Here is a 23,388-nt window from a genome sequence, read left to right on the forward strand (position 1 = left end):
TCTGGTACCCCTTCCTAAGGTAGAGAAGTAGGATGTAGCCTGGTGATGTTCAGTAAAAATTCATTGTGTTCTTTACTACTTAAGATCAGATAGTACAAATTGTCACTTCAGTTCTTGACTAAAGCAGATTGATTGGGGGGGATGAGGGAAACCTAGGGCACAAAAAAGATATAGGGGTTGTGTTGTTTCCTTCCAAATTCCCTTTTCAGTTATTCATAAAGGTTGACAAAAACGATATTCCAAATGAATTTTACATAATTTAAAATATTATGAAGCAATCAACAAAATAGTCACCAAATAACTCTGGTTGATGGTGATGCAGCATTCCATTTGTGTGTGTGTGTGTGTGTGTGTGTGTGTGTGAGAGAGAGAGAGAGAGAGAGAGAGAGAGAGAAAGAGAGAGGGAGGGAGAGAGAAAGAGGCAAGAGATGTATATCTGGGCTATAAGGATAATGTTTGCCACTCAGAAATTGAAGGCTGCTCTTATGTTGCCTGCACTGCAGATTTGGCACTTAACAGTGTTCCAACACTTTGGCTGCTTGCAACTGTGCATTCACTTCAGAGATAAAATCCCATTAGGTTCAAACCTACTTTCCCCTTTGACCACAATGGAGGAGCTTTTTAGCTTCTTCATAGACTGTTTTATTGCTCTGGATAGTCTCTTTAATGGGATGTAACCCAGTTTTCGTGACATTATTTTGTTCCGTTTACTCAGAAAATCATGGTATGGTTTGTGTTCTCTCTCTCTCCTTTTCCTTTCCTTATCTCTCCCAATGCAGGGAAAAATTATGAAATTATAGAATTAATTGGCACTGAAAAGTTGGAGAGACTGAGATCATAAGTTACTAAACTGATTTTCTTGCCCAAATGGTATAATTTAGTGATACTTTTTATAAATGTGATTCAAGCTGTGGCTTTTCTGAAAGATCAGAAGTCACATTATAAAAAAAAGGAGAGGAGGATCATAACTTCATAACTACGAATCAGCAAGATGACCCTACTTTCACTGGTAAGATTTATATAATTTCAGTGACTCTAAATCTTGAGAGAGATTTATTTATAAAATACCTAGCTGGAAAACAAAACAAAAGATGAACCCAGGACAGTTAAACAAATGAGACATTTACCTAAGTCTGTCTTTGAATGTCAAAAACAATAGGAGGGCTCCCCTGGTGGCGCAGTGGTTGGGAGTCCGCCTGCCGATGCAGGGGACACAGGTTCGTGCCCCGGTCCGGGAAGATCCCACATGCTGAGGAGCGGCTGGGCCCGTGAGCCATGGTCACTGAGCCTGTGGGTCCGGAGCCTGTGCTCCACAACAGGAGAGGCCACAACAGTGAGAGGCCCTCGTACCACAAACAACAACAACAACAACAAAAAACAATAGGAAGTCTCTGTAACATAGATGTGTGTGTTCTGACTGGAATACTGGGCTTTGAGTTGGAAAAATCTGATTTGACTGTGTGACCTTTAGATGTGGAATGTAACCTCTTTTGGTTTTAAGGTTAATTGGCTTTATGTTAATTTGGTCAAAAATCAATCATGTTGGTGTAAAAAAAAACTTTAAAATGATAAATGACAAGTTTATGTTACATTTTTGAAGTTAAGCAAGGTAAGAGTTGGCTGCTTTGGGTTTGCAAGGTGGTCTTATATCTGAGTGGGCCCCTGCTAACATCGCAGAATATATCTCTTTTTCAAAAGACCTGGGTTTAAAAACTGGCCAACTTTGTATTTAAATAAATTACCTAATTTCTCTGAATCTCTGTATTGTTATCTGTAAAAAAAAAATAGGGCTTCCCTGGTGGCGCAGTGGTTGAGAGTCCGCCTGCCGATGCAGGGGACGCAGGTTCGTGCCCCGGTCCGGGAACATCCCACATGCCGCGGAGCGGCTGGGCCCGTGAGCCATGGCCGCTGAGCCTGTGCGTCTGGAGCCTGTGCTCCGCAACGGGAGAGGCCACAACAGTGAGAGGCCCGTGTACCGCAAAAAAAAAAAAAAAAAAGAAAAGAAAAGAAAATAATTGGCACTACTGCTGCCCATAACAATGTTAATCTCATGGTCACTACGTGGATTTGCAGTTAGACAATTGAGCTTAGCATAAAATTAGATTCTGGTTTTGAACACATCGGTATACATTTTTAGGTTTCAGTGTTATTAACTACAAAATTAAGTATTAAGTGCGTGGTGCCTAAGACCAGTTTGGCATAAACATTTGTGTGATATGGCTTCCTGTGCAGACTTCTATAGCCCTTTTCTCAGTGAGCTGTTTTGAGAAAACCTTTTCCTTCTGATGAATGCTTCCAGTGCCAGTTCATGCATCTGTAAGAAAAAAGCAGGCCAGACACTCTTATTATTCACACTGCAGGAAACCCTGAGAAGAGCTCAATGAAAGGAATGGCAGCCTAAAATTAAAGATCCATTTGTTGTGCGTGGTGTGTGTTTCTAACATGTGGTTCTTTCCCCCCTGCTATCAGTAAACTTGATGACTAATAGTGTATCTAGTTGCACAAATATAGAGAGAAAAGTTGGAATTAGTGTAAAACAAGATGGTAAAAAAACCATTCATAAATCCAGAGATTCTATAAATAATGAAGATGCTGCAATAGTTTGTAAAGGAGGTTACTCTGCTCTTTCCAGGTACCATCTTTTGAGCTACTACTGGGCTTACTGATGTTCTGTTTGAGACTGTTAATACCAGTGTCAAAAATAATCCTAAATAGCTCTTCAGACTCTGGTTTTAGCTTTTTGATTTATCTTCCTTTTTTTTGTATGGGTAGTCAGTGTTTGGGTTGTGTGAACAAACAATGAGGGAAAATCCTGAACAGCTAAATCTTTTAATATTAAAACCTGTATGTTCCACACTTTACAGTTTGCTAACACTTTTGAGTGCCAGTCTTTCTGTAGGACACAGTAATAGATTTATTTATTTTTTTATGGATGGCAAAATGAAAAATGGGAGAATTCAGGTGACTTTTTAAAATTATGTTGCAAAAAATAAGACAATAATAACAGTAATAAAGTACATTAACTGAGTGCTTCCTTGTGTGTTAGATGTTCTTCTAAGCCCTCAATCCTCACAATACTTAATCCTCACCACAACCTGTAAGTGTTCATCAGAAGCAATTGGTGAGAACTGGGGCACTCCAAACACAGGGAGAAGAGTGTGAAAAGAGCCTTTAAACAAGTAGGCAGGTGCTGAGAATGAGAATAGTGTTCAAAGTGGAGGAGGGATGAGGCTGAAACAGAAGCAGGACCAGATCATGGAGGGTCTCATATGCCTACTGCAGAGTTTGGATTTTATCTTCTAAAACAGGGATAGACAAATGCTTTTTGTAAAGAGCCAGATGGTAAATGTTTTTGGCTTTGTTGGCCACTTGGTCTTTGTTGCAACTTCTCAGCTTTGCTGCGTAGCACAAAAGCAGCCACAGACAATACGTAAATGTGGGCATGGCTGTGTTCCAATAAAACTTTATTTACAAAAACAGGTGGCAAGTGAGCAGAATTTGGACAATGGGCTATTATTTGCTGACCCTTATTCTAGAAAATGGTGAACCATTAAACTTTGAAGGCAAATAGAGCATGAGACATGCATTGCTTCTTCCAAAAGGTCTTCCTCACCTGATGATTAAATTGAGGCATATAGCAATTATTTTCCCCACTCTGTCAAGGAAGAATGATTCCATGGGAATAATTAGGGCACTTTCTCTAGAGAGAGTGAACATAGGTCCCTGGCTTACGTGGGATAGGCTGCTTTATATCTGTTGCTCAACATTATAACTAATAGCATCCCTTTCATCCTCACAAGTTTCCCTATTGGGATAAGTTATATATGGCCGTCTTATTTTAAAGCTAAAAATGGGTTCATTTTAGAACTTCCACATAGGGATAGGCAACAGTCTAATCTTTTGTAGATGGTGTGATGGGTTGAGAACACCACCATCTGGAGTGGAATCCTGCCTTTGCTCCTTATTAGCCATGTGGACTTGGGCTAATTGTCCATTTTCTCCAAGTTAAGATTTCTTTCCTTGAAAGTTGAGAGTAATAGGTCCTTCCTATATAATAAGGGCTATGTGAGTATAATACAATAATGTTTATAAAAGTTCACGGGGAAAATTGTCAAGTGTTATCCAAGTGGAAGTGAAGAAGAATTGCAAGGTGGTAGGGCTTTGTACCCAGACGGAAAGGACTTAACCCAGCTTCCACGATTATCATTTATGGGGCCTTGCAGAATTCATTACTTCTCTTTGAGTCTCAGAGCTTCTTTGGGGCTAATAACACCGCCTCTTCAGAATTGTAATTGTTAAAGATAATGTGTGTAAAGTGTCAAGCACAGTGCCTGATCCATAGTTAGCATTTAGTAAAAAATGCAGTTATTAGTTTTTTGAACAATCACATGCCATGTCAAAGCTTCTATTCATCTTTACTTTGACACATGCCTCAGATTATTTACCTCCATTCACCTCCTGTAGTGTCAAAATTCTGGGTTTTTTGTGTTTTTTTTTTTTACAGTTTTTAAGCCATATCCACTCAGCAGTGTTCCAAAATTGTAATGAAGATATTGGTGTTGATGAAGATGATGATGATGATGATAGTAACTTATTGAACAGTTTTTAGGTTATAGGCATCTCTAGATGAAGCATATTTCCTGTGTGGTCTAATATGGTTAATGCTAACTTCATCTGACTTTCGAGACTCTAATGCACTTTTGAATCCTTGATTTCTGGGACCATTCTTGGGTCATGGCAGAGCTCCCTGTGATGTTTCTTCAATAGGAAAGGCCAGATGAGATCACAGCCTGAGAAAGGAGGGCTGTGAACACCATGTTATTTCTCTCCTAATGCTTTTCCTATACCTTTCTATCACGTTTGCTTGAAGACCTGAAAATTATTGATTGAAACTGCTACTCACTTTTAGCTTTCTATCCACATTTGACAAATATGTTGCTCCATGTAACATGCATTATAAATGGCTTGAATCTAATAAGTAGTTCTTTTTGGACATGAAATCTGTTTTTCCTTCTTCCTTCCTTGAGAGGGAAATTACAATCTTCCAAGACTCTCCTTCCATTTCTATAGAATGTGGGTGCTAATTTGAAAGCAGTCTCATAAAATGGAAGCAAACAGGCTAATTAGAAATATTTATGGGCCTGTTAGTGAATATATGTATAATTGAAATAAAAAGGCTCTCCCTGAAGGGGAAAACATTACTTTGGTTGTAGGAATAATTAGGTTGTGCTGTTACATTGAAAGAGGATAAAACCCTTTCCCTCCTGATCAGATCCATTTTTACTTCATCAGACCAAGGTGTCTCCAGAAGGACTCATTAGTATTTTTATTATTAAATTTTAATTTTTAAAATCAAAGCTACACTTGCACATTTCTTATTCCCCTGAGATAATCACTTTCAACTCTTAAGTTGATTGTTTTGGTACTTATCACCATATCTCTAATAATAGGTTTATATTACTCTTTTAAAATAAGTTCTTTTAAGTTTTTTAAATCAAAGCTGCATATGTATGTACAGTTAAAAGAGTCAATTATTTCTACATTGCCTGTTAGTAAAACCAGCATATCCATGGCACACCTTCTGTTTCTCACCTTCCTAGAGGACATCACTTTTTGCATTTACTATCATAATTCTATTTAACATGATATTATTACTACTTCTTGACTTTTAGCTTTGAAAATGATCTATTGACTTTGCACTCTGGAAGATGAGAATTTAGTTTTCTAAATTCCAGTCCCATTCTGTACATGTATCCTTCCTATTTTCCATCCCCCCAATATAGTTTAATCATAATTTTGGATAGATCAATATTCTATATTTACATTATCATGACTATATTAAAACTATTCATGCCTGAGACATGTAACATACTTTGATTATTTTTGCTATCCTGCATAACATTTAAAAAATAGTTTTAGATTATCTTTTACAAATACATTTGCCGATTTTCTTTGGACTCCGCACTAATTCCATCCCAAACTCTGCCACACCAGTATGTAAATCTATGCTGTATATGTTTTTTCACATCTGGTATTTTTCAGTTTGCTTCTGGAACAAACATCTCCTAGAGCCCTCAGGTACCTACTCATCTGGATTAATTACTATTTCTAGTGTCATCCAGAAATTTTACTTTACCTCCCTCATTTTCACCTTTGACTTTCTCATGTATTGAATTCCCTGTTCCCTGGATCCAAGATCTTCCTCTTTATTGATTTATACCCTCATTTTGACTGGGTATAGCCTCCAGTAGCTTCCTGAAAAAGGTAGAAAACTGTATGAAAGATGCTTTATTTTATATCTTGCATGACTGAAAATGTCTTTATTTTATTGTTGCACTTAATAAAAATATTGGCCAGGTTAGAATTCTCAGTTGGATATAATTTCCTTCACAACTTTAGACAAAAATTTATTATGAAAATTTCTGAACATATGAAAAAGCAGAGTTCAGGGAAATTCCATGTACTCATCAAAAAACTAACAGCTTCAGCAGTTGTCAACATGTTGCCTACTTGTTCCATTCATCTCTCCACCTACTTTTTTGTTTGTTTTGCTGGAGTATTTTAAAACAAGTCCCAGACATTATCTCATTTCACCTCTAACTGATTCAAAATGAATCTTCAAAATAAAATAAAGGGCATTTCCTTACAATGTCATTATCACACTTAACAAAATTACCAGTAATTCCTTTATATCACACTAAAACAATCTATAATCAATGTTTTCTTGTTGTCTATAAATACCTTTTATAGATACTTTGTTTGAATCAAGATCCAAAATATTTCTCATTGTATTTGGTGGTTATATTTTTGAAGTCTCTTTTGATCCCCAAAGTCTCCTCTTCTCCCATATCCCTCCCTTTTCCTCCCACCCTCCCATACCATTGACTTTTATTAAAATAACAAGAATGTCCCATGTTCTGGATTTGGTTGATGGCCTTCTTGTAGTAGGTTTCTCTATTTCTTATATTTCTTATAGACCAGAAGTTAGGTTTAAATCCTTGATTAGATTCTGGATCAATTATTTTTCCAACAGTGTTCCAAAAGTGATAAGAGTTTGCCACTTTTAGTTATTCTAAGGCGGAGCAGTGACTGAAGTAGTGAAAGTACCCTCTCTTCTTTGTAAAGTTCTTCATAATTTTTCACCTAGAGGTTTTAATATCCATTAATGATGATTGTCTAAATCAGTATTCTCATTATAGAAGTTGTAAGATGGTGATTTTTCTAATTCTATTGTTCCTACTCCTATATTAGTTGAAAATCTGATTGGTGAACTCTTCCTCATTCAGGAGGGCTATACAGTTCATACCAGAAGAATAAGATAATCGTTTCCACTTAATTACTACAGATTTTTCTCAATTTACAATGGGGTTATGTCCTGATAAACCCATTGTACTTGGAAAACGTCATATGTCTAAATGTACTTACTACAACTAAGGTACTAAAGATCATAGCATAGCACAGCCTACCTGAAAGATGCTCAAAAGACTTACATTAATCTACAGTTGGGCAAGGCCTATTTTTATAATAAAATATTGTATTTCTCATGTAAATTATTGAATACTGTACTGAAAGTGAAAAACAGAATGGTTGTAAGTGTATTGGTTATATACCCTCATGATCACGTGGTTGACTTTGGGCTGACTCCTGCTGACCAGGCTCGTGAGAGAGTATTGTACCACATATTGCCAGCCTAGGACAAGGTCAAAATAAAAAATTTGAAGTACGGTTTCTACTGAATGCTTACTGCTTTCACACCAGTGTAAAGTCAAGAAATTGTAAATCGAACCATCTTTAGTTGAGAACCATCTGTAGTTTTCATAGTCATGAGTGGTGCCTTGGAAACCTCTTCTGTTATCAAATGTTATCTCTCTCCTTTTATTTGAGTATCATTATGAAATAATGAAATTTTTATAGCTAATTGTTTGGCAATTGCAGTCATTATGTGTATGATGCTTTAAATGGCCTTATTGACTAGTAGAAGACCCTTTCCCAAAGAAACTTAAAGGCTTCTTAAAACTGCTGATTTATACATAATTTTAATGAAAACTACTTCTTTTCACTCTGAAAGTTTGTAGAATCATTTTTTTCTTGTTCCCAGTGTTCTGAAATTTCATATGATGTAACTATTTTCATCCATATTCCTCAACTGCTTGTTTCCTTAGTTAGTTCTTTCAGTCTGAAAATGTATGCCTTCCCTTTCACTTTGGTGATGATTTCCCCTCCATCTTCTCTGTCTTTCCTTCTAGTAATTTTATTATTTAGATGTTTAATCCTTTACTTTTCTTATTTTTCCTCTCCTATCTTTTTCAGTCTTTGTCTTTTTGCTTTACTTTCTGGGAATTTTCCTCAAAGCAATCTCTTCTACTGGAATTTTCTTTTATTGGGATTTTCTATTTTTATGTCATTAATTTTAATTTCAAAAATCATATTATATGTTCTTTGAATACCCCTTTTATGGATCGTTTTACTCTTTCATGGGTACAATATCTTCTTTACCTCTCTGAGGGATTAATAAGAGGGTTTTTAAAAAAATGTATTTTTCCTGTGTAAGGTTAGGTACTTAACACAAGACGTACCTCACATTTTTTAAAAAATTTTATCTATTTTTCTTTTTTGGCCACACTGTGCAGCATGCAGGATCTTAGTTCCCTGACCAGGGATCAAACCCATGCCCCCTGCACTGGAAGCACAGAGCCCTAACCACTGGACCACCAGGGAATTCCCAGACCTACCTCACTTTTGATAGCAGCTTCAAATTTGAGTGTTCACAAGCCAGCCTCAGGTTTGATACTCTGCTAGAAGGACTCACAGAACTCACTGAAAGCTATTATACTCACAGTTACAGTTTATTACAGCGAAAGGATACAGAATGTAGTCACCCAAGGGAAGAGATACATGGGACAGAGTCCCAGTCAGTTGAGAGCATGAGGTGCTGTCACAGTCAAGGGTACAAGTAGGCACAGATAGGAGAGCTCATGGACACTTTGCTCCCACTATATTCTCAAGTTCCCTTAACAGGGACCTGGGGACCTATCTTTTGTATTTTTCTGTTGGTTCTGGGAAAGGGAACCCTGTGATGTAACTGTTTTAGTTCAATTAAATACTCAGTCTTGTTCTGTATTTACTGACAGGGAGGCCACAGTTGCTGTGGCAATGGTCAGATGTGGCCAGAGCCCTTGAGTGTAAGATAGGGGTATAGAAAGGAGGAGGGGTTTGAAGATGCTGAGGAGGCCAAAAGCAGAGGCACTTTTTTTAAAGCAACAATGTTTTGCCATCACCTCTATCTATTTCCAGACCTTTTCATCATCCCCCAAAGACACTCTGTACCCATTTGGCAATAACCCTCCCATATTGTCTTTCCCCCAATCCCTGTTAACTTCTTTCTGTCTCTATGAATTTGTCTGTTCTAGATACCTTATATAAGTGGAGTCATACAATATTTGTCCTTTCATGTCTGGCTTCTTTCACTTAGCATAACGTTTTTAAGGTTTATCTGTGTTGTACCATGTATCAGAACTTTATTCCTTTTTTATGGATGAATACTATCCCATTGTATAGCTATACCACATTTTGTTTATCCATTCATCTGTTGATGAACACCTGGGTTGTTTCCACCTCTTGACTGTTGTTAATAATGCTGCTATAAAAATTGGGGTACAAATACCTATCTGAGTTCCTGCTTTCAAATTTTTTGAGTATAAACCTGGGAACAAAATGGCTGGGTCATCTGGAAATTCTGTTTTGAGAAACAGAGAAGAGCTTTTGAGAATGAAGTTTATCTTTTTCTCATTGGGACACTAAAATGATGAGATTTTGTGAAGTTGTCTTGGCAGGCATTCCTCAGCTTTCAAAAAGCTTCTTTTTGAACACATGGCTATTGTTAGGTTTTGGTGAAATGGCATTATTTATATAGAATATAATTGGAATTGACAAGAAGGTCTCAGCTGAGCAAGGTCTGTCATAATGACCTTTATTTAAGATGGTGAGAAAAGGTACCGGGACACAGGCTGAGAGGGGCTGCCATTGTATTTCCTGGTCCCACCTGGTATTTGCCTTTCATGCCTGGTCATTTACTGCCATGTTGTTCAGGAGCAGAAGAATGTGCTCGTCATCTGGAAATCTTGTGGTATAAGTATATCTTTTTTTATTCCTGCACTCTTTGAGCATTATCTTAATTTTCTGACTCAGTTTTTTCCACACTATTTCTGAGCCATGATTCTGTTGATTTGGTGGTGGGAACAACTATAATTACTATTCTCTTTGGAACAGAGTGTGATGGCTGCATTGATGGCCATGGAATGGAGGCCTTCTTTATCAAGATGCTGTCAATTATGGCTGACATAATTTAGCGATCAACTTAGGTTAGTTGGTATTGCCTTAGAACTAGAGTTGCCAGATAAAATACAGGATTTTAAAAATATTTATATTTAGATAAACAGTGAATACTTCTTTTAGTATGAGTATGTCCCAAGTATTGCAAGGGACACACTTATACTAAAAACTTATTCATTGTTTGTCTGAAATTCATATTTAACTATGCATTCTGTGCTTTTATTTGTTAAAAATCTGGCAGCCTTCCTCAGAACACCAAATGCTTGTGAGACCCTTTCTTTTCTTCAGAGCATTGTTCAGTGAATGCACTGCCTGTCTGTGTGGCTTTGTTCCATGCATGATGCAGCTGGCTCCTGTCTCTCACACCAGTGCCCTGCAGGATACAGACGGCAAGTGTATCTAGTGATGAGCCATGGTGGATAACACTGGCAAGTCAAGGATGCAATTGCCTGTATATTCTCCGTGAGGCTGGAATGCATATTAGACAGGGAGGTGATTTTCAGATTTGGGAAAAGCATGCCTGAATGGAATGTCTCAGCTGAAGTCCTGAATGAATGGAGACTATGCTTGTCTTGCCCTTGGATGGGTGGGGAATTGGGAGATGGGGATGGAGTGCTAAGATAGGGAAGCAGGAGTCAGACCAACCACCTTTTTCACATTTGTGTTCAAAAGGACTGTAAGCCCAGGCATTAGCTGATAATGAGCCATTGCCTTTAGTTCTACTGCTCAGCTCCAAGTCAGAAAGGACTGCCACCCAAAGTTGAGTCCTTTTACCTTTAAGCCTTCTGCTCTCTAGTGAAATTTTCTCCTGCTGTTCTTTCTGCTCCAAGCTTTCGTATACCTGAATCTTCTCCTGTTTTTATATTTTAAGCTTGACGACTATAACCACTACAGCTGCTAGTGAAGTTAGGCAAATTTTCTATCTGTGTCCAGATTGGCTTTGAAATGAGGTTTGATAAATTAAATTATGGTCATCCATAGAGGAGTGGATGAGAAATAATGATTTGGATTCATGTCATAATGTCACAGCAGCACAGAGCTTTCTGGATCATTTTTCTTTCCTTCTTTCTTTCTTTCTCTCTCTCTCTTTTTTCCAGATGAAAGAATTCTTTATCTCTTTTCCCCACCCAAGCCACCACAAGCCAATGTCCAGTATATCACAGGAAAGAGTTACTTGTGCAGTAACTTGTGCAGTAAGGGGGGTGCTGTAAAAGGCATTTGAGGGCCTCATCTAGATAGTTTTTCAGCTTATTTTCCTTTTGACAGCTTTAAACAGCCTTTTAAAATTGCCAGGAGAGTAGATTCATATTTTTATCATTCCACCTGCATAGCATTTTAGACACATTTATATTCCTGAAAGCATAATAATACATAACATTTAGCATTTAATTTATGACTCCTGCCACATCTGGTAAAAAACTCCTTCTGAAGCAATAAATCAACTTCTTCATGTCAAATTGCCATTCATTCTTTGACCTCTTCCATAATTTATGGTTTGTGAGTGCAAAATGGGAGAAGCAGCTTAAATCAAGTGGATTTTAATTAACAATCTTAGAAAATTCAGAAGAATATTTGCAGTTTATTCATGAGGGGAGAGGACTTGGTTGCTAGAAAGAAGAAAAAAAAAGCAGCTCATTTCCATGGGTACAAATTGAAATCTATTCTGGGTGCTTCGAAACCACAACATGAAGATTTTTCTCTGCTTTGAGTTAGAAAGACAAAGTGATTCTGATAGAAAAAGCTGTCCAAGCTCCCAGGGCAGAATCCATTTTCTAGGAGAGATTTTGAGGGGAAAGAGTAGGGGGAGACATATAACCATCTTCTGCTTATGCAGCCTTTAACAGAGTTGCCTGGCTGCTGACACAGTGCCTTTCATGTCAAACAATTTTATTTCTAAGCTTTTCACACTGTGTCCTAAGTAGCTTCTATTAGCATTGTCCTGTCCGTTTCCTTGGCAACAGAGCTGGTCAATTTAGACACCATTAAAGAGCTGCGGAAAAAGCAACAGCCAGCAGTGTGATGGGCAAAATTACAGAGAACAAGCTGAATACAATCCTTGCTGGAGGAGATGCTTTTTCTTCCAGGGCCCATTTTATTGTAATTAAAATTGAAAAGCTCTTTTTAAACGGGGCCCTAGAGTAAGCACAAACCAGAGACATCTACTGTACAACCATTGCAGCTGCATTCCTTAATGTTATCTCTTTAACCTTAATGGATTGCTTGCACTTTTTTAAATAAACAAGGAGGGAAAACCTAGGGGCAATATGGTAGCTTCTTGTTGTCCATCTTTAGAGTCAATATAGGATAGAGAGAGACAACTCTTTTCATATCTGAAGTCATGTTTAAACGGAGCACGAGATCCTCCAGCTGTACATACAATGATTCCAGTTTATCTTGCATGAGAAAATAAACTTTTATTTCAGATATCACAGGTAGTCTCATTTGCTGTTTATCTCACTTCATTAGTTGTGGTGACTTTATGTAGCCATTTTCCTCCAATAACTACATGGGCCATTTTGAACATGAAATCAACTAGAACTTTGAAATTTTCGGGACTGAGTTTTATGTTGGTAGTTGGCTTTGCACTTACCGTTTCACTCACAGCTTTTTGTATGTAGGATAGGATGGGACATAATTTGAGGTAGGGGAGATCTTTTCTCCCAGTACAGAATATGTTAAAAATTCCTTGTCCTCTGGGATGAAAGTAAGTTAATTTATATATTGTGTATATTTGAAAATGAGACAAGAAGATTGATTACTTCTATAGGGACTTGAAGGTAGCTTCAGTATCATTTTCACTTTAAGAAGTTGGACAGAGAGTTTGTATTTAGGAATTGGGAAATTTTGATACTATTGTCTATACTATGGTGGGTGCACTGGGATACTTCAGTGGAACCTTGTAAGGCAGTGGATGCCTGTTCATAGAAAATATCAAAGCAGAGACAGTGCTTACTGTTGGAGACATCTTAAGTGGGAATCATGCCCCAGTAGAATGCTCAATTTGATGACTTCTAAAATCCATTCTTACACTGATATTTCATGATCTTGTCCCTGAAGATAGACAAAATGTATGTTCCGCAAAGTAGCCCAGTAATTAGTGGGAGAAAATGACCCCTGCACTTCATTTTCTACAGTTATCTGGGAATATGCTTCATCTCTTTCTATAGGGCTCCTCTGTTTTGGGGGGCGGGCAGGGTAATACAGAAATGTTCATTTCCAAGCCTTTTGGATTCCTCTCTTACCTGGTCAACAAATATAATACAGGACTCTGTGTTCGTGAAAGTTCTTGATCAAATGTTACTAGGGTCATAAAGTTTCTGAGATTTCTCTGTGTTTTTTTTTCATTCAGTTAGAATCAGCCTGAATCACCGTTTCCTGTTGAAAGGGTTACTAGAGCCTTAAAATCGTTCCAATCAGGATCTCCATGGCTAGATAACAAAGATGCCAATTAATGTTGGTTGTAAAGGGGAACAGCAGGGCCCACCAGTCATTTTCCCATATGGCACACAAGAACAATTAGATACATAGGCTGACATTTCATCTTTGGAATTTACATAATGTATACTACGGTGATTGATAGGAAAGAGGTCCATAGACGTGACAGACTGACAGCGGATAAGGGCAGAAGCCGTCCATCTTTTTCATTATGATGACTATTTTAACGAACAGACCAACTCATTTCTGCAGTCTGTTAAATCATTTGACAGTATAAACATCTGGAGAATAGCCCTGGGAATTGGGTTTGTCAGGTGAGGGCTCTTTGGCTGGCAGGGAGGGGTTGGGGGATTCTTCTGGGGCTGCTGATTCGGGGGAGAACCACTAGCTGCCCATCACAGGAGACCCTGCCTTTCTTGACACCAGGGGCTCAGGGTGTGGAAGAAAATTTGTGCCACCAAGACAGTCTCCAGCGGAAAGTACTTTTCTGTCCTTTTACATTCTTTCAGAATTCTCTCCAATGTCAAGTCTCTCTTAGTTTCCTGAGCTCTGAACCTGATTCATTGAATAACTTTGAGCAAATGACGACCTCTCCTAACCTCCTGTTTTCTCATCTGTGAAATGAGGATTCCCTCTGACACCCAGTTCCCTCTCCCGGTAGAATAACTCTTTCTGAAAAGCATTTTGATCTCCATAGGGAAAGGTGTCATACAGCAGCACAGAATTATATTTGACTCTGTACCACCCACAAGTTCAATGTGTGTGGTCCCAGCCTGGCTGATAAGCAAGCTAAGTGTTTCTTGGTGTGTGTAGGTAATAACACCTGAGAGAGGAAGCCACTTCAATTTCAGAGTTTGAAGCATTAGATACCATTTCTTTCATGCCCTTGTCCCACTAGAACAGGGTGTCTAGCTTTGGCACTATTGACATTTGGGGATGAATAATTCTTTGCTGTGAGGAGCTGTCCTGTGCATTGTAGACTATTTACGAGATACCAGTATCACCTTCCCCTCCTTCCCTGAGTTGTAACAAGCAAAAATGTCTCCAGACATTGCCATATATCCTCTAGGGTGCAAAATTGCCCAGTTGAGAAACTCTCCTCTCAAATGTGCTTGGGTAGTCATCCCAGCAACTTGAGATGGGGGTTGTGCTTGAATCTGGCCTAGGCTGGTGCTTATATAAAGTAGCTGGTAGCTTCCAAGGTGTGAAGCAAATTCAAGAAAGCAAAAAAAAAAAAGTCCCATTTTTAATATTTGAGTACAGCTAGTTACATGATAGTCTGCTGGCATTTTCCCCCACTGGATTGCTGCTGCCTCTCATAGTGATAGAACAAACAAGGGATGATGGCCTCTGCACCCTGAGCTTTTCTTAGTTGAAGACTAAGGGAGTCGTTGGGTCTATTTAAAGTCTGTGGATTGAAAAGCAGACACCCAGCCTTGCTGTATGAGATACAGTCTCCTCTACTAATGATGTTATTTATATGTTTTCTTGGAAAAGCTTCCTGCTTCACAGTTGCAGCCCATTAGCTGGTTTTGTATCCAACAAGCATACCCATTGGTTCTTCGTATATGCAGGATGTGATAGAAAAAGTTTGCACTGTGCTGGGCTGGCATAGTCTATAAACATGATGTAATCACTGTTCCATAAAACAATCAGGAAGGACCCTGACTGAAATAACTAAGAGATGAAATACTACATCTACCACAGGAGGCCAGAGAACAGAAAGGTATTTGGAGATTTGGTTAATTATTCTGTCTGCCACTTGAAAATGCTGGGTATATTTTTTGAAAAGCAAAATTAAACGTTATTGGAAGAGGATCTTTTTTCCTGAAAGAAACCAAGTGTTTAAGAATTTAAAATCCTTTTTGTTTTCTCAAAGAAAATGCCACTGTCACAAACCTGTGTCCATTGACTGCAATTTTCTGTAGTGTAATTTATCAGACACCTTACCTAACTGGAATTTAACTGACAGCTTCACCTTTCTAGGAAACGAATATGAAATCAGGAGGTTAAAAAAATTCTCTTGGCAATCAGAAGAGATCTCCAAAAACCCATGCGTTAAGGTTTCTGTGTTAATTGATCAATTAAATCATTAATTTCTTCACATCCATTTCAACACATCCATTCAGCGACGACCCGTTCCCAGGCAAGAGGAAGCTCAGTTCTGGGAAGGAGGCTCCATGCTGTCTAGGCTGAGAGTCTAAAGTCTCAACACCAGGAGTGCTGTCTAGAGGGGGAGTGTGGGCTCCAGGTGGGCATATTCTCTTGGCCCTTTGGACTCTGTGGCCTAAAGGGGGAGGGGCACTGCTGAAAGAGGGACAGAGTAAAGCCCTTTAAAGGCCAAGACCAGAGAGGAGGGACTCTTTTACCTACTTGTCTTAACAATCAACCCAGTGCCAGAATGTGGTTGAAATGAGACAGATGTAGTTGGCATGAGTTAAACATACACAAACCACTGAGAAGAGTACCTGGCACATGTAGACACTCTATAGGTGTTAGCTATCTATACTGTTATGAGCGCTGGGAAAACCAACCCAAGTTTTGGCTCTTGGTATGTTTTGGGTACACTTCAAAAAACAGAGATCACTTGAAAAAAAAAAAAAATTCTACCCCGTTGGGGGTCTGGTGTGCAATGGCTACAAACAGCAACCTCCTCAGTAGTGTATGCAGCCTGTTGCCTTTATGGGTTGCCCTTAGGGACCTTGGAGACAGCCCTTTCCAGTGGATATTCATGTATGGCCTCACGCTGTCCCCAGTGTAGGCTCCAGACAGGTATGCACGGTGCGTTTGGAAAACCCTAGGGCACAGTGGCCAGGGTCCACATTGGCCAAGGTGTAGTGTCCATCCGCACCAAGCTACAGAACAAGGAGCATGGTGATTGAGGCCCTACACAAGGGCTAAGTTCAAGTTCCCTGGCCACAGGAAGATCCACATCTCTAAGAAATGGGGATTTACTGAATGTAATGTGGATGAATTTGAAAACATGGTGGCAGAAAGGCAGCTCATCCCAGATGGCTATGGGGTCAAATACATTCCTAATTATGACCCCCTGGACAGATGTTGGGCCCTGCACTCATGAGAGCTTTGGTGATGTCCCCTCCTTACTCATGTTCACCAATAAATCCTACTCTGCTGTTAAATAAATAATGTTTTATTCAAACAAATAAAATTTCCAGCACTGCTATCTTCAGAGGGCATTTAAATGGTGCTGCGAACTTGGAGGTTTGGGCTTACAGGTTTGGTGGCACACTGAGGAATTGTTGAGGGCTTATAATCACACCTGTGGTCTGTGGATTAGTGCTTCTGTCAATCAGTTCATGGTGGCCAACACCTTATACTGGGTCTTGTTTTACCATCTTATAAATATTCAGGTTGGTCAAGGGAAGACACTGTTGACAGTATGGACAAAACAGTCTGAAGTCACCAGTACTGCTGGAAGAACTACTCAAACTATATCCTGTAAGTGGTTGATCAGTTTTTTCCCTTTAAGGATTGACTATGATATTGACCTTATAGCTCTGTTGTTTGGTCAGGTGCTCACTGATCTATCATTCAGACTTCACTTTCAGAGGAATGGTTGGCTTGCCTATTTTTTAAATGTGTAATAAATTAAAAGAAATTCTGGCTATATGAGTTACTGATTCTATTATTCTTAGTAATCTGCTTTGGGAATCCTTTAAGAATATTGCTGGGCTAGCTGTGTCAAAGCACAGATGATAAATTGGCTTATAAAACTTTAAAAGTGATGTGGCAACTTTTTTCCCTCTTGATCACCTTTGCATCATTGAATTCCACATGAATCCAGAGTGGGACTGACTGTGGATTTTTCTGAGTTACCAAATCAAGGTGTCAAGTCAGGCTGGCTTATTACTTCTGAATGCCAGCATTTCTGTCCAAAAGTCCGAAAATAGCAAGGGGCTCCAGAATGAATCATCTCAATTCATTTTAGGCTTTCAGTTTCCACTGAGTAATTTTTACAATTCACTTCATCTAGCTGGAGAGAAGCCTAACCAGTGGGACTGTGACAAATCAGGGCCGGAAACTTGATAATGAAAAGGAGGACTTGGTACTATCAAACTTTAAACGTTTGGGCAAAACGTGCTGCCATTCACACAGTAAGAGGCTGGATGTAAGTCCGAGAGAGTGGTCCAAAGCTAGTTAAAAGCTGCAGGATTTATTTTATGCCATGTTGATCATTTCAGGTTATCAGAATTAGTTCTCTAGAAAGATAACTGTGTAGCAGCATAAAATACATTCAAAACATGAGCATATTACTTTCTGAAATAATAAGGTCATCTGGTAGGGAAACACTTGTTTCTTTTCCTCCTGTCCTTGGTTCATTCCTCTTTAAACTGGCTCTGCCTTTCTCCTTCCTCACTAATAAATCTCTTTGTTTCCTACAGAGGAGAATACATAAATCCTTCCTTTCTCCTCACAGAAAAGCCTGTTATTTATGTGTATGTTTTCTACTCTCTCTCATTTGTGATGAATTTGTGATTAGAAAGAACCCGACATTGCCCTGTTCTGTCAATCAACTGAAGGGGAGCTGGGAGTTCACTCATGTAAACATGCAGGAGAATGGCCACATATTTTTAATATCTGCATTTTATAGGAATATTAATAGGATGATCACTCTCAGTAGGTGCTTGAGAAAATAAGTCACTTAAAAAAAAAAACCCTCATATCATACAGTGGTCTCTTGAGATTAGATATTAAACTGAGGCTTGTGACTTAGTGTCAAGACTGAATCAGAAAAAAAATTTAAGTGGGTAGAGTTTTTCTTTGGAGAGATGATCTCCTTTGGGGGCATGTGGTAGGGTCTAGTTTTCTTTCTTTTAAAAAAATATTTATTTATTTATTTGGCTGTGCCAGGTCTTAGTTGCGGCACGCAGGACTTTGATGCTGCATGAGGGATCTTTAGTTGTGGCATGCAAACTCTTAGTTGTGGCATGTGGGATCTAGTTCCCTGACCAGGGATCGGACCTGGGCCCCCTGCATTGGGAGTGTGGATCTTAGCCACTGGACCACCAGAGAAGTCCCAGGTCTAGTTTTCTTGTGCTGACCAGGATCCTCAGAAATATCCCAGGCTCCTGAATCTTTCTTTTTCCCTCTATTCCCCTCTTGAACACGTGTCCATCTTCTTATCTTTTCCCTCAGTACTGGTCTTTGTTTTTTCAAGGTGACAGCCATCTAAACTGAGAAATTATGCTGACAGAATTTAGATCTATGACATCTCATAAGGAATTCTAAGCTCACCCCTTCATTTTACAGAAGTGGGAATTGGTTCCAAATGTAGTCAAAGATTGCACGCAAGATTTCACTACGACTTAGAGAAAGTCTTGGCATGGTAGTGGGGGTCTAGGTCTGGGGTCTTTGCATGGCAACTTCAACCTTTCTGATTTACCAGTGGCTGCTAGTCCCAGTCCCAAGGTCATTTTGATTAAAATGGCAATTCCAGAGAACATAGTGCAAGAAGCTGAAGAAATGACTCTAATGGTAAGAACTCGAGAGACAGTAGCAGGCTGGTGTGGGTGCTCTTTTAGGAAATAACAGATAATTTGGAGACCAGTCTTTTGGATGCCTTCAAATCCACACTGTTTGGTGATGCTGAGATCTGCCTAACAATGAAGGCTGGCCACGTGTAGATGCTTCTTAGTTGTTGCCATTTGTCTCCAATAAGCTTTGCGGGATCTGTCTACCCAGCTTTCTTCCAGTTAAATAATTACAGTCTTTCCCTTGATTTCCAGGTAACTAAAATTGAATAAGGCAACATTTTCTTTCCAGATTTTCTTTGTTCCTCAAAGTACTTTTTAATTAAAAATACTTATTCTTCGTAGAAAATTTGAAAAATACCAGAAGAGTTGAAAGAAAAAAGAAAAAGTCATCACTTACTTTCTTGTTGAAGCCAATCACTGTTAACACTGGTATTTTGCCTTTCTGTTTTAATCTCATTCCTTTTTCAAGGTAAAGACTAATGGTAATATTTTTCTTTCTTTCTCTTTTCTTGACCACTTGTTTTGAAAAGTAATATATGCCCTTTAGAGAAAAATTGGAGAATGACGGCAACTATAAAGAAGAACATGGATCATTATTAAGCTTGCATCCAGAGCTAGCCTGAGTGACACGTTTCATTACAGCCTTTTAACAAAACAAAATAAAAAAATCCATATTTCCCCATTTCACTTCTTAACCATAAATTAACCAGTATAAAGGTAAAAGGAGTTACTGATGTTTTTCGCTGGGGTAAGATGAAGACCTTTCAATTAGTTGCTAAAATCTGTTTGAATTTGGGGCAAAGATGGATACAGGTGAGCTCTTGTTTCAAAAGAAGACCTCAGGCCAGACTTTCTCCTACATACTAGTTCACATTTTAAAGCCTATGACGGAACATTCCGAACTCAGCAGAGGTGCATTCTAAAATGTCAAGAATAATTGTAACTTCTTTCAGCTAGGTCTTTTTTTTGTCCTTTTCAGAATGCCTAGAGACATGGCAAGCAGAACTTGTGGTCATAGGTGGGACTCTTGGTGATATATAACATGAAGGGATCTCTCATAGAAAGGACGCTCATAGCTTAAGTGCACTCCAGGGACTGTAGCTCATTACTGCTAGCTGTCTCTGAGTGAGCACACTTTATTGTTAATGCCAGAACACCAATGTCTTATGTGTTCCCTCACTTTTCCTCTGCCTACGTCTCTTCCTTCCAACCAAAGGGACAAAGTACAGTCTGAGAACACAGACTCTCTGATGGGGCCAGACTGATTGGCTCACTCTTCTCCAAATGTACCTTTTGCTCAGCTTGTGCCTCCAAACTGCAGTACCCTTGTTTATCTAATGGAATCATTTACAGCCTTCAAGACTATGTGAAACCCTTCTTGCTCATGCCCCACATAAGGGGTGCTCTTTCCGAGCTCCAGTGGCAATTGCTATCTCTATGTTTGGCCCTGATTTTTAGTGGGGGAAATAAAGCTTAGGATATGTGGGCATTACTCTTATACCTGTCCCTTCTCTGTGGAACATCATAGGTCCTGTGCATATTTTCCCCACCTTCCTAAATTCCCAAAGACTGCTTTGCAGTGGAGAGGAATCTCTATTTTATTCTCTTCCTACTCAGTATCATAGGGACGCCTGCAAAATTTAACCCAACTCAGTGACAATCAAAACTCCCCCTTCCTCTATAAGTAGCTCTCTGGTTGCATCTTTCAGGCTGCAGAAATGAAGAAATGCTCATCCAAGTATCAGAGAGACCCCTGGTTGGGCACAGCCAGATACATCTCCCCTGGATGGGATGTCACAGGCTTTCGAGTTGTTTCCAAGTTAGGGGAAGGAGTGAGTCCTCTCTGAATCATGCTAGGATAATAATAACCTGTCCCAAATGTTCTGAACAGTGAGTGTATGGACTCAGTGGGGGCAATCCATCACCTTGAAAATGTGTATCTTTTCCCATCATTCCCCTGACAGCCCCACCTCCTCTACTGAGTTGACTTTCTCTTTGGTGAAGAAAGAAAAACACTGTGGTCAAGTGTCAGTGACAGATAAAGTGGAGGTCAACATTTTCTGACATTTGCTGCCAGGATCACCAGACGAGTGACTTAGTCTAAGTCAACGGTGAATATTCCCTTATTGTTAAGAAAGGATTGATGGGTCCCAGTACATTTGACATATAGTGTCTTTGACACACATCTCTCCTCCCCAAGAGTCAGTGACATGAGCAGCCCTGGCTTTGGATGGTTGACTTTCAACTGATCTTGCATTTCACCTTTAATATGTTTTTTTTCAAGTCTTAGTTACTTATCTATTTCTCCATCTATTTTTAAATGCACTACTGGATTTATATAAATTCACCCCCAAAATTAAAGTATAGTAAACAAGTAGGCTTGATCTGAGTGCTTTTTAAAATTGTTTTCTTATTAAAAGAAGTTGAGGCAGGAGCCTTAATTTCTAGTTTCACAGAACAGTAAATTCTTCGCTCAGGCCCTCTGTGACTTGGCTCCCCTGACTCATAAATGAAACAGATGATGCCTGAACGATTTATCAAGAGGAATAAAACTGACTTCTGTGAGTTGTTCCCTGTCACCTGTGGCCTACGTTGGATTGGGAACCAGCTGGTAAAACCAGCTCCCGGATCTGTTCATAGGTGTTTCATTTAACTTTGTTTTGTATTTTCTAGACACAATTCTCTGATATGAGTGAAAGATCCGTCCTTTTGAGTTCTTTAGTTTTATTTCAGTTGTGTGTTGAATTGTAAATCTCTGTTTTTATAAATGCAATGAGATGGGCAGGGAGAGTATCCACACAACACATGCCAGAATGTGTTGTTAGTTTATTGCCATGTGTCTGAGGACCTAGCAACAAATTGATGTTTAGGATCACAGAGAGCTAGCCAGAGAGATGAGCAATAGTTGAGTCCTTATGATCAATCCGAAATGGACAATCTGATCAAGGGGATAATCTGTTTAATGTAGATGCTAAGCAGCTGTCTTGCCTTTGCAACAGCAGGATGCAAAGGTAATTGTTTAGGATTTAGGTAATTATTTCCACTATTCAACTTCACCTTTCCTGGGACAGTGCATAAGATGGTCACCTCCTCTTTAAAAAATAAATTCTAAATGTTAGTAACTCAAGTCTGTGTGACTAATCTAAAGAGGTTTAAAAAGGGAATTCATTGACCATTACTGTCAAGGATCCTGATACAAGGTGATTGTTTCCCTATTCATAGCAGAGATTAACACTGAATTTTGTGAGGTTTCTTTTTTAATATAACAGCTTTATTGATATATATTTTAAATACTATACAATTCACCCACTTTAAGTGTACAATTCAGTTGCTTTTAGTATATTTGCAGAGTTGTGGAACCATCACCACCATAGATTTTAGAATGTTTTCTTCACCCTGAAAAGTAACCCTGTGTCCATTAGCAGTTACTCTCCATTTGCCCCATTCTACCACCACCCCAGCCCCTGGCAACACTCATCTGCTTTCTGTCTCTATGGATTTGCCTATTCTGGACATCTGTAATAAATGGAATCATATAGAATGTGATCTTTTGTGACTTTTTTCACGTGGTATAATGTTTTCAAGGTTCACCTATTTTGTAGCACGTATTTATACCTTTTACTTAATTTTCACTGGATCATCTTAAATATTCACATTAAATTTTTAGTTCCATACAATCTCATATAAATAATCCTGTCTATACTAGCCTTCTCTAAGATTTTTTAGCTCTTTTTAAAAATGCTTGAAAACATTATTTATCTTGAAAATTTTGAAAGCAAGATTAAAAAGAAATCATACTGATTCCAGAGTTACCCTTAGATATTCAATATGAAAATAATAATTAAAAATTTTTTTGTGGATTTATTCCCCCATTGTCATTTTTTCCTCTTGCATGTCTATATATTCTTTTTAAGGTTAAAATTTGAGTTAGAAACACTTAACTTCCCAGAGGAGTGTTTATATGCTTTGGTTACTTTAGAAGCATCACTGGTTTAGGTAAAATTGAATAGTTTTCCAAATTTGGATAGGTTACCTTAACAGAGCAGACTCCTGGAACCATTTAAAACCTATTCATTTGAAAGTTTTGGGGGGCTCTCTTTTCAAAGAAAGAAAGACAGATATGCCA

General features: G+C 38.7%; 1 long non-coding RNA gene and 1 pseudogene across 1 annotated transcript in view; one reads left to right on the top strand and one right to left on the bottom strand.

The window, feature by feature from the left end:
- Window positions 1-23,388, bottom strand: part of LOC125965682 (uncharacterized) — a 667,016-nt gene that overhangs the window by 510,924 nt on the left and 132,704 nt on the right. The window lies entirely within an intron of this gene.
- Window positions 16,355-16,481, top strand: LOC117202710 (uncharacterized; annotated as a pseudogene).

Source organism: Orcinus orca, chromosome 10, assembly GCF_937001465.1.
Source record: "Orcinus orca chromosome 10, mOrcOrc1.1, whole genome shotgun sequence".
NCBI classification, from domain to species: Eukaryota; Metazoa; Chordata; class Mammalia; order Artiodactyla; family Delphinidae; genus Orcinus; species Orcinus orca.